Source organism: Maylandia zebra, linkage group LG14, assembly GCF_041146795.1.
Source record: "Maylandia zebra isolate NMK-2024a linkage group LG14, Mzebra_GT3a, whole genome shotgun sequence".
Lineage (NCBI taxonomy): Eukaryota > Metazoa > Chordata > Actinopteri > Cichliformes > Cichlidae > Maylandia > Maylandia zebra.
This window is the reverse complement of record NC_135180.1, coordinates 33,168,319-33,186,365: the sequence shown is the minus strand read 5'-3', so window position 1 is coordinate 33,186,365 and position 18,047 is coordinate 33,168,319. Positions and strand designations below refer to the sequence as shown.

The window sequence follows — 18,047 nt, the reverse complement described above, 5'->3', positions numbered from 1 at the left end:
TGCTTCCTTGCAAATATCTGCTGAAGGTCAGTTTAATCTCTAGATGGGCTCTGTAGTAACTCCAACATTAAAATAACATTGAAAACAATGATTATCTGCCACAATACAATATAGGAATAATATGTGATTGTACTGGTTGTATTGCATTAAGTTTATACTTTATACTTTGTCAAATATATTTTCCTTAAACTTAAACTTTTTTAAAAAAAAAATATGTAGAATACATTGTCAGTCTTCTCCTAAAAAAACCCAAAATGGTATTCTTTGCTTTCTGTGTATCCCAGCAGCTGCAGAGACGATAACCACTTGCAGCTTACTCAGTCCAAAAACAGACATTTGAACAGCCTCAGTATGCATCTTTGCTCTGATTTTAAAACAATGGTGGATTTTAACATTCAGTGCATTCATTTCATGATGATGTAAGTTTGTGGAATGTATCACATTTTTACTGTAAGGATTATTTGCATAGTTATCACCAGACTGCCAAATTCTAAAAAAAAAAAAAAAAAAAATGCTACTTACCTAATAGGAAGGCAATGTCACAATGAAAAATGTCTGTATGGTTGATGCCTCTCTTATCCCATGTTCCAACTCATCTTAGCTTGGCCTGAATTCTTTTACATATCTTCATATATGTGTGCCACGTTGCTCATTTGGCTTAAAAGTGTCAGTATGTTCTCAGATTCAGTCTTCTCTAAGGACATATAAGTATTTCAGGCACACACTTAATTCTCCCTTTTTCATCACAACAGCCAGGCAGCACATGTAATTTTAACACTGTGAAAGGAGGTAGCTCCATTCAGGTGTGCACTATCTCATGGTGAAGACAATAATTGCCTGTGCTCCTCTTCCCTTTGGTAATTGTCTTTTGATTGAGGTCATCAGGACAATTAAAACCATTGAGGGGTGAATAGTGGCAGCCAGAGACTTTAGAAAGCAATGCTAGGTGGTAGAACGGATGAACAAAATGTACAGAAGAGATAATTGTGTGTGTGGGAAGACCTAGTGAAGTCAGGATGAAACAGAATGACTTGGCGTGCTTTATCACAATCTATTAATTCTATGCCTTTTTCAAAAATCTGTTAGGGTAATAGGAGAGTGTTCATAGGAGTGCAGTTTTCCATTTTTAAGAAGTTATACGTCTGTTATGTAAAGTAGTCACTCAGATTTCAGATCAAGTGACAGAAAGCTGTTGCTTTTTTTTATTAACAACAGACACTTCAGTGCCAAAGGCCAAGATAAAATGAACTCGAATCTGTTGAAGTCAATTTAACGTGAAGTACCTCTTACCTTGATGTCACTCGGCAGTAATGGAAACATCTACTTTGTTTTTACAGTAGGATTTTAAAACGTCAGTTGAGTATATTAGAACATAAAACTTTACAAATTAGCAAAGCTTGAAGATTTACCTATAGTTGAATACTTCCATTTCACTATGCATAATAATGCATTATGCACATGTGTTTTTTTTAGAAGCAAAATATAAAGAAATAACAGTGAAGAGTTTTATATGTAATGTGTGTGTGTGTGTGTGTGTGTGTGTGTGTGTGTGTGTGTGTGTGTGTGTGTGTGTACACACATGCATATGTGTAAGTGTAGGTCTGAAAAATTAAATTTGTTTTAAGAACAAATTAAGATATTTTTCTTTAATTATACAAAATTATAAAAACTGTTTTGATTAAAATTTTATTTTTCCCCTCTTTGCTCATTTAAAATAAAACATTTTAAGTGGTGAGCCTTCAAGCATACTTTGCATTTTTATGTTGAATTAGGCTGGATGATAATTATTATTAGTTGTTGTTATTGTTATTATCATTATTGGTGGCTTTGAAAGCTGACATTTAAATAAAATAAAGTAAGTGCTTTGAGGCGTGATGAGGCGTTGTGATTTGGTGCTATATAAATAAAATTGAATTGATTAAAAAATGTGTACAGAACAAATGCAGAGTGACATTTAAATGCTTCAATTTTACTTTTAGAAATGTGTTTTTTGTTTTAAAATAACATTTACATGTAACCTAAAAGGTAGACCTAGAGCTGGAGAGGTGGCTCAACTGCCATGATTCTTAGACATAAATTCATTTTAGTTAAATCTAGCTATTCTTTGTAATTGTGCATGAGAAGAAAGTGGGTAGAAATAATATTTTCGTATTTTGGTAGTCATGATTTCAAGACTACCAAAATAACTTTAGCTGCATTAATCATGATTTCACATAAACCCGTGGTACCAGAAGAGGTAGCAGCTTATTGCGACTTTAGGGCATACCATAAATATAAGACTGATTAGCAAAAATATTCGTAAATACCAACTTTTGATTTATGTAATTGTGCCAGTATGTTAACAGGGCAAATTACCACATCTTAACTGCAGTTACATTATGATGTTGGAAAAAAAAAAAAAAAGGGGGGGGGGGACACCTGGTCATACTTCTGAATTAAGTGAAATAACAAGTGCTTTTGCAAGAAGATTGTGAACTATCATTGAAATCATTTCATTTGCATAGATTTCTGCTTGGATTTCCTCAAGACCACGAAATGAAAATAGAATTTTTAAAAAAAGTAAATTATGGCTAGAAATATACATTATTACTCAGTGGAGAAAGCTTGGTAATGCGAGGATGTCATCTCTGATCTTTGGGAATGTTCATGAGCACTATTGTTCCATACACATTGTCTGTAGTTCTAATCAAAAACAACAGCACACTGATTAGGAACATTCATGTTGTTTTTGTTAAATTTACACCTTTCTCCATCAACGTGAGATTGAGTTGAAGCTGAGACTGATTAGAGTGGAAAAAATATGCCTTTCTTTAAAACAAAAAAAGCAAAAAAAACCTACTTCCATTAATTCAATTTCAATTCAGTTTTATTTATACAGTGCCAGATCACAACAACAGTTGCCTCAAGGCGCTTTATATTGTAAGATAAACCCTACAATGTGTCACTCGATTAGAATTTGTAGTGACAGATTTTTTCCTTCTAATTTTGCCCTGTATATAGTGGAATCTACAGCAAACAGTAGTGATTTTTTTAAAGTTGAAGATTTAAGATTAATAAACAAGGTTTACTGTCCAGAAATTACAGCTGTTTTTCTAGTCCCCCATTGGCAGAGGCTCAAACGTAAATGGACAGTTGTTTGAATTCAATGAAGAAGGTAAACTAATGAAACCTCTGGATGTTAGTGCCACATTTATACTTATTGGTAGCTGCTCCCTGGAACTCGCAGTATAACGTACATAGAAATGTTGATGCAGTGATGGAGGCAAAGCAGGTCATCTCTTAATTGGAAGGTTGTTGGTTCGATCCCTGGCTGTTCCAGTCTGCATCCCATGTTTATACAAGATACTAACCCAAAGTTAGGTAACTCCTACAAAGCATAGAATAAAAAGTGTTTATATAACTGGGTGAATGAGGCACGTTGTATAAGCATTGTGTGTACTCAGGTAGAGCTGAAAAGCGCTATATTAGAACCCGATTTACCATTGTAACGTTGGACCCAAGAAACATACGCTGGAGCGAATATGATGACAGCAGAACTTTTATTTAATACTGTGGTTTTTACTGGGACACAGACACTCCCGCTCTCTCTCTCTGCTGTCACGTCCGCTTCCCCCCTCCAGCTGTCACTGCCAACATATAAAGAGACACAATCACTGTCAGATCCCAGGACACCTGTTCACCCCAGGAGCTCACTGCGTCACCCCTCCTCTGCAGCTGGCCAGAGACCACACCCACGCCACAACCATATACTGGAGAATTCAGGAATATCAAAAAGACTGAAAGACCACAAAAGACAACTAAAGTTAGTTAAGAAAAACCCCTGCACGACAATTTCACAAGTCAAGAACACTCACTGACAAGTTCTACAATCTAAAGAGTCCTTTTTATAGCAAGGTGAAAACTGTCAAAAAAACATTTAAAAGTACTGCAATCCTGCAAATCTGATCAGGTTACCATAAATAAATAAACTTACTGCAAAAGCAGCCCAAGGGTTTTGCAAAGAGTAATTATAATTTCAGTTACTGAAGACAAAACTGAAGGCAGAAAGACCCACAAACAAGCTGCAACTGCTGCTGGCTGCAGTGACGTGGCCTAGCAGAGCGTCTTTGGGGAAAAAGCAGCATTTGGTGATCTCCATGGGATCTAAACTTCAAGCAGTCATTGACTGCAAGGATTAAAATGCTTTTTTTAATATAATGATATTTATTTAATATTATATAAAATAAAATATGGAATTATTTTATGCGTTTAGTGTGTTATATTTCAAACTATCTTTGTCTAATCACTTTTAAACCTCTAAAAATGTCGGTCAGTGGAAAATAAATAGGTGTAACTCATAAACAGATAATGCAACCCTTTGGTTAAAAGCCACATATTCTACCACTTTAAAACATATTCATGTTAGTCTCGTCCGTCCCCAGAATGCACAATTGAAGTTTCACATATATTTTTAATATTGCAAAAAAATAATGATAATGTTAATTTTTCTGAAACATGACTGGTACTGGTTTGCATTTCTAACAGTTCATTTAAGGAAGAACAGCAAGGACCAGCCAAAAGGAACAGTGCAGCGCACGAGTAGATTACACAGGCCTGAATAAAAAAAATAAGTGTTTATTCTAAATGTGACTGATTGTTTTGCTTTTAAATGTAGCAAATTTCTCAACACGGTCGTTGTTTTAAACATGTGGATAAAGATTTTGTCAGTGTGTCAAAATCCAGATTTCAGCTGTACAGAGTAGCAGCTTGGCAAGTGGCTTGTGTGTTAGCAGTGTTTCCTATGGTTAATGGACTGTGGTAAAGTCCATATTTCATTGTGTTCACAGGATCAGAAAAGGAATATTTATATGATAACAGGTTTATTGTGAATTTGGCTGTATTAAAGAGAGAAGGAAAGAGCGGAGGAGAGACACAAACAGATGCAAATGAATGAAACAGAAACCCAGCTGAGTTTAGCAGCACTCAAGCACTTAGAATGACATGAAATGAGAGAAACACATACCCCATACTACTATTGGTTATAAACTGGACATTAACATTTTCAAAATTCATTGTTCTCCCTCAGCATTTGATTTCCATCAGACCTAAGAACACTGACGCTATCAGCAATGATTGGTAGCTAATTCCTATTCCTGTGTGGACATGGTTGTTTGAAGTATTCACTACACTTTCAGTTCTTAGACTGATGGAAAAACATGAAAGTGTTAATTTAAATTGAATTCTAATTTGAAGTCGAAATTTTGAGTATTTTCAGTATAGCTAAAAACTCATCTTTTTAAACTTGCTTTTGGTTGATTTATTTTTATGTTTTAGCTTCTGTGAAGCACTTTGTGATTTTTATCTTGAAAGGTGATATATAAATAAAATTTTACTTATTTATTTGCTGTCACTTAACCCTTCTTTGATACACTGATTTTTTTTAAAAATTAAAGGATTTGAGCAATTGGCTCGGGTCAGCGTCACTACCAGTGGTATGATGTGATACAGCACCTGGACCCTACAGAGGTTGCACAGGTTTCCTTTTTCATCCAGGTTTCCTTTTGTTTGTTTATTTATTTGGGGCAGGGCCTTCAGTTACTTCAATTACAGCCTCAATTTAAAAATCATAGTGCTTTTTGCTACTATCAGCATCACATCTAACATGTGTTTTTACCACACGCTATTATACTCTGCTTAGCACTAATATAGGAAGACCTAAGCAATGAGGAGACTGAACACCTTTTAATGTCAGCTAACATTAGTTACCTACTTTAGTTTAAGGCTTGAATGTCATAAAAACCTCACAATGCAATGGAATTTTATTCCATTGGAACCTTTAAAGCTGAAAATCTAAAATGTAGTTATATCTGGATTGTTTGATTTAAAATCTACTGTAGTGGTGTACAGAGGCAAAAGTAGAAAGTAGTCTTATTCTTCAAATACTTACACACCTAACTGTATATTAACAAATTCAGTGTCTAATTCAGTTTTTGTTTTTTCTGATGCTGTCATGGTGCACATCAAGACTTGAAACCTGATGTCATGAAGTGACCTTTCTGGATTCATTATCATTCATTCATTCATTCATTATTTCAGCCTTTCTGGAGCCAAACCAGTGAGACTGAAATAATGAATGACAATGACAATGCGGGCTCGGATGATGGTATTTTTGCATAGTGTATCAAAATGAGTCTTATTTTAATGTAGTTCTATGATTCAGGGATTGTCCCCATGTCCCAGTGAAGGCATTGTGGATGCTGTTCATGTGTCAGGAGTAATGTTATGACTATAGCAGCTCCAGGATTTGTCTGTAGATGTCTAACTGTCTGTTCATTTGTGAACAAGACGGTGATCAGATTTACTTGTTGATGATATTGGTCAGGATTGGCTGATAATAGATGTTATGGTATCAGCATTATAATTTGTATTTGTATCATAATGCAGGAAAAGAATGATAGTGGAGTGTCTATCATGTGACTGTGGTCTTGATAGTCTTCATCTTAAGTTGCTTACTATTGTAGTTCGTGCAGATACATTTTTAGCAATGTATTCCACAGTCACTCACAACATTAAAATCACAGACTGGTGAAGTGTACTATTCTTTTGACAAACCATAGATCTTCTTCTTAATACAATTTGTTGGGCTTCAGAGCTTTAATAGTGAAAACAGGAGATAAATCAAAACTTTACACGGGTGACTGTGACTCTTGTACAACAAAATCACCAAAAATATGAGTTAAAAATGTCTTTGCTGTGTTTGGCTCTATTTACTTTCAAAATTATCACTGAGGCTTCACTGCTCACTTACCCAAGGCGTGGGGATTGCATGTTTGTTGGCGCGGAGGCGGCATGGTTCCTGTACCATCAGTGGAATGTCATTGGCTGATATCTTTGCTAAGCAGTAGGATACTGTAAAATTAAAAAAAAAAAAATCTGCTAAAGTTAGCAACAGTGAGATGAGCTCAAGCATGACAGTCTCTGCTGTAAAAGAGAAGGATGTCAAGTGGACAAGGTGACCTAGTATCCATTTCAAAAATGCAGGAAAAAAAATCTGATTCCCAGAATAAGCCCCAGAATTGAAAACAAAATACTTACCCAGTAAAAAAAGAACTAAAACCAAAACCACAAAAAAACTTAACATGAGCACTTAAGCAGCATCAAAAAGAACCCAATCCTTCTAACTGAGTCTCCATCAAGCAAACCACAAGCACCCAAAGTTAAGCAGCATGCCCTCTGAAGACACCACAGGATGTCTGCTTGGGTCCTGTGTCCATGCTCTGAGTGATCAGATGGGTTATTGCAGGATATGAGGCACTTGCAAAATATTAGGCACCTGCCTAGTATTTTGTATGCCATAAATACTGTTAATGATCAATAGATTTTGTACCCTAACTGGTTCATACTGACACATTTAGGATTCACTGGTAAACATTCACATACTGTCAACAATATGGGATCAAACATAGAAAGCCTTAAGCTTACTTTATCTAGCAAACACTAGATCCCCATTGTAAATTTGCACAATTCTTTAACTTAATAGTTTTTGCTTTAATTTGCTGTATATAATTATCAAGTTTAATGAGTTTTACATGTTTTTTTCTCTCTTCATTAGTGGAACAGGTTTTGTTTTGTTTCACCAAGCTATTCTTTTTTTTTTTTTTTTTCACACTCACAAAAAGGTTAGAATTGGCACATGTAGATGCACTGTTAAATGTTAAATGAGTCACTTATTACACTGCTTCGTGTACTACGTGAGGCAGCTGAAAAAAAAAATCTTGAAAAATGTTGCTGTTATAATTTGGTGCATGTTCTATAGTAGTGTTTTGCATTAGATTAAGACTTCTGTATGAGTTTATGGTCCCGGTGGAGTTGTGAGTAATATATGCTTTAATAGCTGTCGATGTCGGGGTGCTCCGGTTATAATGAAATAATAATGAATGTAGTTGACATGGAGACTGTGAGATGTTTAATTGATACATTGGTTCACAGTCAGGCGCAAGTAGAACGGGATGGCTTTATTTCTATTGTGGGTGCAGTCAAGGAGTCTGCTTGCCCCTGTTAGAGCAACAGCCTCAGGAAAGGAGAAACTCAGCAAGACTCTGTGACTGCAGTATACTGATAGAATACAGAAAAAATACAGAGCCAAGATTAAATTTATCAGGAAAAGACGTTTAAATGTAGACCATAACAAAGATCAACCACACCAAGAGAGAAAGCTGGTCAAAAGTAACAAAAACAGGGAGGGAGTGCTACCAGCTTTGTCTCAATATGCACTGAAATATAGAGTCTGCCTACTTGCACCTAAGAGGGAAGAGATGAGAAGCAAGTGGGGTGGGCGAAGAGAAGAGATACAAAAGGGCATGTAATAGCCACAATGTAGACAACAGTGGTAAAACACTAAAAAACGCAACAGAGCAGAATATGTAAACGCGCAGTTGGCAGGAGGTGTTCTAAAACAACCTGAACACTGACATGGCTCGCAGATTGATTCCTTTTGTTGCATTTGCCACCTGCTTCACCCTTAATAGTGTTATGCATACTGCTTACCTCACCCTGAGGTTCCATGTTATTTCTAAGCACACATCTCATTGAAACGAGTGGCAGGACCAGGAACTTACCAACTAAGGGGCTCGACAACAGGACAAATAAAACACTGTCTGCCTCAAAGCAAAAAAGAACCATTTGTTTGTTTTTTTTAATGGGGTTTTTTTTACACTTCAATCTAGTAGAGGGGTTTGTTTTCAGGACACATTTTCTTAATGCTGCTTACTTTCTAATGTAATGCAGTTTTGTTCGACTGCACATTATGTGTAAGATAAGATAAGATAGAACTTTATTAATCCCTCGGGTGGGTTCCTCTGGGAAATTCGTGTAGGTCCATAGACACAAATGCAGGCAAAGTGGGTTGCTCAAGGGCACATTCAGTGATATTAGTTGAGGGGATTCATCTGCAATGTATTTAGTATATATTCCAAACATTCCAATTCAGGGACCAAAAATTTAAGTCTAATCAAAAGTTTGCTTCTCTAACATTCATCATTATCCTCTCTTGTAAATGGTCCAGCTTATTAGTTGTTTTTAAGAGTTTGCCTCGGCTTTAACGTTTACAAATGGCTTGTCTTGGTCAAAGGAGTGAAACGGTGGCAAGATTAATCCCAGTATTATTATCATCATCATGTTTTAACCTCACCCTCTGCTTTCGGATTAAAACCTCTAGAGTGTGTAACGAGACATTTTAAAGAGCTTAGTAGTTTGTCTTGGCGGAAATACAAATATATCACTAAGCTGTGTTTTCTGTTATACTTATCTAGATTTATTTTACCACAGCAAATGCATGAATATGAACATGTAAAAGAGATGATTTAGCTGAAGCATATCTAACTCCAAATTTTTCTGTACATATTATATACTTTAAGTCCTGTAGTGTAGTATCAGAAGAGGAACCAGGATGCATATGGACAACAGATTAATAAATGGGTGAATAAAATACAACTGAGTCATTCAGCTGTATATAATTAAGTTTGTTTTAGTCTGTTTTCGGAGTTGCTTCCAGACCTCTTATAGGAAGAAGCTTGTCACTATCTGCTGTGTGGCAGGCAGGAGGAGGACCCAAAAGCAGGGCTCGGAACACAGAAGGGTAAACTAAAGATGGCAGCTTTATTGCTGGAGAACCCCAGTACTTGTACAGAAAACTAGATACATTAAACTCAAACCACAGAATTAGTGAACCCAGAACTAGGAAATACTGGGGTTAGGCAGGACACACAGACAGCACATGGGAGTGGTACGACATGACAACAGATAGAGGAAAACACAGGGCTTAATACACCAGGGAGTAACGAGGGGATGGGAAACAGGAGGGAAGCACAGCTGGGGCTAATCTGACATAATGAGATAAGGAAACAAAGCAGAATACGCTGACATAGGACACAGACTGTCAAAATAAAACAGGAAGCATGAGGCATTCACAAGGACGTGGACTTGACACTGAGACAGACTGGAGAGACAGAGGGAACGTGGAGACAAGAGTGACTAGATGTGGAGCGTGGGACACGGGAAAGTACAGCGTAGACATGGGAACCGAGAATAAACACAGGCTAAGATAAATACTAAGGGAGGAAGAACTACAATCACTAAGAACTAAAGAAAACCAAAACTGAACAACAATAAATCAAAGAATCAAATAATATAATTACAAAGTTTGAAACAGAACTACTCAGTCGCAAACCCAGAACTCTGACAAAGCTGATCCAGAGGGTTTAATCTCTATGAATCTGCTGGTAGAACCTGTGGAGGGAGCCCGTTTTTGGATGCTGACAGACATGTGATCTTGGTCGTGTTTTAAGGATTTTTAAAACTAAAACCAGAAATGTTCAGCTGGAGCCTCCATTGGCCCCCTAGCTGCTCCGAGCATCCCACAGTGTCATTGCTGCAATCCCAGTCTACATCCCACAGATATAAAAAGGTGATGGGGTCGGTCAAAAAAGGAAGCATGAAAAAGATGATGATGTAAGGTTGGGATTTGGAGTAGCTTTGGAAATTCACTTAGTCCAGTATGATAATAATATTTAATCACAACAACAACAACAACAACAACAACAACAACAACAATAATAATAATAATAATAATAATAATAATAATAATAATAATAATAATAATAATAATAATAATAATAATTTGACAATAATAACAATAAAAATAATACAAATATGGAGAATAGAGTAAAGGAATAACAAAAAAGCATCAAAAACTCAATTTTAGCAATAAAAATAGTAATCGTAAACAGAAGAGGAAGGTTTTTATGCTGGAAAAAATTATCAATCGTGGTTAATAAACTATATCAGAACCATGGTTATGGTAAATTAAATAAATAATGACCTAATCTTACCTTTCATACATTTCCCACTCCTCATTCCCACATTCATTTCAGTCTAATCCAATTAGTAAAAAAAAGAAAATAGTTTAGCATATATATATATATATATATATATATATATATATATATATATATATATATATATATATATATATATATATATAAATATATATATATATATATTGTTGTATAAAAACATTTGTGGTTCTGGTACAATGTGTACATGTAATGTTACAATAAGGTTCAGCATTATCATTCTTTGATAATTACAGGAGCAAATGAATATGAGTATGATCAGTTCAGTCCACTAAATATGAGCAAAAGTCTTCCTTACACTTGACTACATTCAAAATAATGTTAAGCTACTTAGCACTGACCTATGAATCATTCAAGAATTACAGTGAAAGGCACCTAACTCAAGGCATGAACCACTGTTGTCTCTACACAAAACAGCCAATATTGCAAGCAACCAATTGTAAATCATATAGTTTACTTTTACCTTGCTACTAGCAACATTATTCAAAAACACATTATTGGTTCCCATTTCTTTAGTTGAATCTAAGAAAAAATGGGATGGGTGTAAAATAGTATTTTTGCTACAGATTACAGAAAACATACACAAGTATTTTTGTACCTAGCAGCTCTTTGATTCCCAATTAGCTATTAGCTGAAAACTTGGCGCATCTTGGCATGTTGTGCAGTATGTCCTTAAAAAGTCTGAGGAAACTGGACAAGTAAAGGACAACAGAAAAAGTGTCTTTAAAGAAAGATCAATAGCAGATGAATAGGATCTGGAGGTCTTGTCCTTTAAACTGAGGAAAATAGCTTAACTGAGACCTGACAAAGGACCTGCCTGAGAGATACATGTGACCCTAAAGTTGATCTTCCTTCCGTTCACTGAAGCCTCATCAGACATGGTCTCACTGGAAGGGTTCCCTGTCTTATGAAAAACTGAATTATGAACTAAATTTGAATCAAAAATTTAATTAATAATATCTTCAACACATAGAAATGAGGTCAGAAAAGCAGTTGAGTGAAGAAGAAAAGGAGTAAAAGGTAAAAGAGTGGAGGTTCTGTCATGTCACACACACACACACACACACACACACACACACACAATGAACACTCTCAGTCATGGATTGGCCTCCCCAGAGCCCAGACCTCAACATTATTGAAACATTGCGGGATCATCTTGATAAAGAGCTGAACAAAAGGCAAAAGGAGCTTTGGGATATCTTTTAAGAAAGCAAGAACGATTGTGTTCTTGTTCTTGAGTTTTATTGAAGAATAAAGGGGGTCATGCCAAATACTGACTTTGAAGCCTGTTAGAATTGTGCAAAAAAGCCTTTATATACATTTCCATTTATGATTTTATTCATTAAATCTTTGCACTTATTTCCCATTTTCCTTGAAAACTATAAAATAATAAAGGGTGGCTCAAGACTTTTGCATAGTGCTGTATATAATATATAGACACCAAGTGTTTATATGACAGTATCCACAAATGAGTGAGCAAGTGCAGCAGAGATGAGCATCATAGACTTGTGAAGTGGCTTCACTCATCACCTCTTAAACATATTTTTAGCATGATTATAGTCAGATGTTTGCAGAGGAGCAGGCAGATGTTTGTGGCTGCCAGTGTCCTGAGTATTTGTGCTTCTGCTGTTGGTATATTCTACTGATGCAGATGCTACTGGAACTACTTTGTGTATACTACAGCTACAATTAGTTTTGTACATGTACAAAAGATCCAACACCATGTTGCCCAGTTGTTTTATTACTTTATTTACTCAGCGTGTTGACAGACTCTGAGAGTAAGATGACAAGTTACACACTGCTTTTTGCAGGGCTGGAGAATGTATCTGATTGCATACATCTGTTAAATTTCAGCAAATAAACATTTTGTGTGTGCGTGCGTGCGTGCGTGCGTGCGTGCGTGCGTGCGTGCGTGCGTGCGTGCGTGCGTGCGTGCGTGTGTGTGTGTGTGTGTGTGTGTGTATTTGAATGTGTTCCTATCAGTGACAAATGCTGTAATATACTATTGTGGCACTGATTACATTTCTGGTCTCAGCATTTGGTAGACGTACCTTTCCTGATCCACAAAATGTATGCTAATTGAAACAGGTGACAAGGTGAGGCAAGGGAGCGTGAAAATGATCATTACAACCACAATCTGGATATCTGTGGTAGCACATTTGCCATCATGGCTTTCATTTTCCTGAATGACTCAATATTTGTTGTGCTGATACCTTTGTTAAAAAATACAAAGGTTACATCCAAGACATCATTGTTTTCAAGCAAAAATATAAACATGTCCAAGTTGTTGAATAATCCATAACAAATTGATGAATTTCAGGGGGGGCTTAATATTTCTGGTGACAAAAAAACTACAAGCATACAACAACAACAGGTCCCGTCAAAATACATAAGTGTCACGCTACATTGTAATTGAATCATCATAATTCATTCCATTTTTAGAAGGCTGTCGGAAGCATCTAAATTATGTGCTTGTCCTTCATTGTGTAAAATTCCACAATATCCTGCAATAAGCAGTTAATGAGAATATAGCTACCTGGGGAATGTTTTCAGGCAATGTTTGCAACTGGTGTTGTTCAGACTCAGCCTGACAAACAATGTCTGCGCATATTTAATGGAATTCGTCTTGTGAAAACACAAAGTAGAAGCATCACAATGAGGACTGTCAGTGGACATTGTTGTAACCTCTGCACCACCTCATTAATGCTCCTCTAGCTAAGCTGTGATCGGCTGGACAGAAGTGTTGCAGGATTCAGCTCCACAGCCCCCTAATGTATATAAATGAAAAGTTGCAGGCTACTGTGGAGTACTGAATATTCACTCTTTTTGTAGATCACTTTGTTATGTAGAAAACAAAATATTTGTCTTTTAGTAAAATACAAACTCTTAGAATTCTTCAGCATATGATAAGAGTGACTAAATAAAATCTTTGAGTAAAATGTCAAATTAAGCGTACATTAATTTTATGCTTGTGAATTATTTACTTTTTTTGGGCCCAGTTTCTGTTTGTACAATATCCATTGTATTGGCTTGTGAATCAAAGGCTATCTAAAATTGTTTTTCTCCCATGTGAAATTTACGGTTGACTGGAAAATGAAAGCTGATTCAACAAATGGCATGTCTGGCAGAATTCCGTGAAACACAGAGCAGTTGAGTTGGTTAAACCTTAGGTTGTCTAATTACCAACACACTTTACTTGATACATACAAAAAGGACCCGTGATCTCTTAAAATGACAAATACCTGACAAAAAAATATATATATATGTATGTATTGACATTCCACTTCCTGTTAATCACAGGTCACAGGTGATGCTAAATACTTTAGATTTCTTTAAAGAACCCTATTCATTCATTAGTATATTTTGATGCCTAAACTAAAGTGATGATCTTTATTTCGTCCTGCAAATATGAATAAGCCATTTATATCTGACTTACAGCAGAACCAAGAAACATTTTAGCTTATATTCCACTTATTGAAGGATTACACTTCAAACTCATTGTGCTATCAGACAGCTGCCTAATCAGAGTCTAAGCCTAGATAAATGCGCTCTGCTGGAATTTAAAACTGTGACATTTATAAAAATGTCCTTCTCATATACTCATACGCTTTAGTTTCTCTGGTACAACATACCAAATACCCCGCTACAGCAATATTATGTTTGCATCATAAGACATCAGCGCTTTAAGAAATCTTTTAAAATAGGCCATGATGACGTGCTAGCTCTTCTCTACTAAATTCTATTAAGGACAAATGAACAACAACTCACACAAGCAATTAAAAAAAAATGTAAACAGTTTTCTACTGCAACTGAAAACATAAGATAAAATGACCAGAGACACGTCCCAGCCATTCCCAGACAGCAGAAGCTGTCCTATTGAAAGTACACAGGTTTGAGGAAAAGCAACCCAGTGTCTCTCATCAGCTTAAGTGTGCAGTGGACTGATGTGAATTTTACTCCTCAGTGACTCTCACTACAACTGAAGCAGTTTCTGGGCTCACATACCAGACAAGCTATAGCATGAATAGTATTCAAAGGCACTGCACCTTTTTCTAGTAGAATTACTGCGCTATATTTTAAATAGTCTTATTACACTACCTGCAAATGTAAGTGTAAACAGTATGAAATGGTGTGGGATATGAAGTTTACTTAAGACTGCTACTAAGGCAACCTGATACAGAGTATCATCTTTTTTTCCTCTAATATCCACAAAAAAGAAAGACACTTCTGGTTTCACTTATCACCTGGGGAGTAATGTGGGAGTAGTTCAGTCCAACGCGTGTCCAGGAGTTTGTGTGTCAATGAGCTGACCCATGTGTTCAAGAAAGAAGAGAAACTGCTTGGCTGTCTTAGGTGATTTTCTGTGTTTTAATGTATGCAGAATCCTTCTGCTCATGTTCTCTTACGCTGCTTTTGTATGATCTATTTTTACTCCCTTGTATTCATGTGAGACGCACAAAAGGTCAGAGAGAGGTGAAGGAGGGTGAACACTTTTTTTCCAAAAAGAAGAGAAATTTTCAACAGCCTGTGCAGACAACTGTCTAGACAGCATACAATCAGTTTTTTAATTTATTATTTTTTTATATTACCAAGCATGGAAAGGAATAAGAAATGGCTAAGAAATAGGAACATAAAAACATATTCCTCATTTTGAGTCTGAGTTTGACATTGTTTTTCACCTGTAAAGAAAAAAACTTTACAGGTGCCTTATTTATAGGGAAAATAGCTGATTGCTTGCAGTGAACAAGCTGAGGACAAAAAAAAAACTGCATATATTACAAGTAAGAATAATCTGTTTACCTTGCTTTCTTCTTTCTCTTTCATTTCCTTATGTTTTTCTCTCTTTCTCTCTCTAAATAACAGCCTAATTTCTGTGTTACTAATTATTTAACCCAGCAGTACTGCTGCTGCATTGTGCATTGCAGGGGAGTGAATGAGGTGAAGCAAAGACAAGGACGGATAAATAATGAATGTGACATAACTCCTACTGGATCTGGACATGCTTCCCTCAACCCTCAGAGCTGTCTGTGCAGCTGTGTTAATGATCTAAATGACACAGACTTAAATAAAGATAAGAGACACTGTCACTGAGATAAAAGTGGAGGGGAGAGGGAGGGGAAACAGGAGGACAAAGGAGGGAACAACTAAGCTGTAGTGCCTCTTCACCTCACTGTGCAATACCTTTTGTGCAATACTTTTGTAAATAGTCAACGGTGCAATAGACTCAATACTTGAAATGTGCAATTCACTTGTATTTTTATTTTTATTCCTATTTATTCTATTTATCCCCTTCGTATATTTTATTTATATTGTCTCTGTATTTATATATATGTGTGTGTGTGTATAACTCTGTAACTTCTGTCGGTGCTGTGCTTTTTTGGAAATCGAATTTCCCAGAGGAACCCACCCGAGGGATTAATAAAGTTCTATCTTATCTTATCTTATCTTATCTTAAGTGGAAGAGAGCAAAATAAAAAAAAGAGATTTTAAATGAATGCACTCCTGTCAGATAACTGGAGAAATACCACTTTTTAATATAGAGATTATTGACAATGAGCATGAATAACAAGGTCAGCAAACCTTATTCTTTTCAAAGCACAGGCCCACAAAAACTGTATATTATGCAATATATATCCTGTTAGCACTGTAGACTCATCCGTAAGTTGAGGTGCAGTGGATATTTTATTAGTGTTTGCTATTGTGATCATGTTTTATGCTTAACTTATAACTGATGGTACTGAATGGAAAAAAGGACATTTGTGCAGGAATGAAACATACTCCAGTATTTTTATTTTTATTTTATTTTTATTATTTTATTTTTTATGTTTATATTTGTTAAAAAATGCACTGGGAATGATCTTTTAATAGATCAAGCAAAGCAATCATTAAGTTTGAACAAGTCTACGTTACCACTTTGGCTTCCAACAATTATAAAAACAAGATAACTGAGATTAAACGATTATTGTGTCACATCAGATAATGCAGTAAAGCCCCAGTTTGCTCTGCATTATCAATCCATTTTTTGAATATTCACCCACTGAAAAGAGAAAGGTGAGCTTGGGCTTTTACCGTCTTAAGGTAGGTCAGATTTACTCTACTGATGATGTGTTTTGGAGTAGTAAAACGCTCAGTACGAGAGGAACCGCTGGTTCAGACTTTAAGTGGATGTGCTTGGATGAGAAGCCAATGGTGCGAAGCTACCATCTGTGGAATTATGACTCAATGCCTGTAAGTCATAATCCTGGCTAGATGTGATGATATCATAGTGCCATGAAAAGTTGGTGCAGGGAGCTGTTCACAACGCAGCTGGGGCAAAGCGCTGGATGATGGTCAGCTCTCTGCTGTGTTGCGTCACCTGTTTGTGGAGAATCTAGTGTTAAATCACCTGCAGATGACACAGTTATTACTATTCACATATTATTGTGTATTTTAGTTTGAAGCTTAAAATAGGTTTAGCTGGTCGTTGAATTTTGTGTATAAGAATTGGTTTATAAGGTTTGTTTAGTTAACAAAAAAGCCTCTTTTCTCTAAATACAGCTGAAAATAATTACAGACTTATAAAACACGCTCCTTTTAAGCGTTAAGCAAAAAAGTTAAGCAAAAGGCGAACGTAGTGCTTTCAAAGAGTCCTTTATATATTGTAGCTGCAAAACATTCTTTATCGTGAAATTTCAAGGATTTTGTTGCTATTCACAAACTATTCACACTGTGTAACTGCAGCATGCATTTGTCACTTCAGTAGCCAAGTTGGTGTCAGTCACTATCTGATTACATGATGCATGTTGGATTTTTCTCAGTACAAGATGTACAGCAGTTCTGTGGTATAATGGGAATTTAATAGCCGTGATAGACTGCATGCAATTAGAGAGGGTGTGAAGAGCCCAGGATGGGATAGTAGTCTTGCCCACTGTATAAATTTTGCATGAAATTATGGAGTGGGAGCAATCTTGTCATGTGTAACCCCCCTGAAGTCCAGATTGTGTGGTGTGAAACATCCCTGTGATCATGTGATAAGAAAATAAATGCACGCTCTATTCAGTGAGATTTTCACAGGGATTTTTGATTGACAGCTGTTGTGTTCTACAGGGTTCTTCTGGTTGTATGTGATAAACAGAGGTACATCCTCCCACCAACTGATTTGTTTCCTAATGTTTG

At 36.1% G+C, this 18,047-nt stretch overlaps 1 protein-coding gene and 1 long non-coding RNA gene across 5 annotated transcripts in view; one reads left to right on the top strand and one right to left on the bottom strand.

Moving 5' to 3' along the window:
- The window catches only part of cntn5 (contactin 5), a 120,099-nt gene that overhangs the window by 17,000 nt on the left and 85,052 nt on the right, over window positions 1-18,047 (top strand). The gene's annotated exons all lie outside the window — the stretch shown is intronic.
- On the bottom strand, window positions 3,530-9,730 carry LOC143412475 (uncharacterized). Its single transcript, XR_013092969.1, has 3 exons — window positions 9,535-9,730; window positions 6,788-6,888; window positions 3,530-3,626 (listed from the first exon to the last, which is right to left on the bottom strand). It is a non-coding gene; the product is annotated as an uncharacterized LOC143412475 (long non-coding RNA).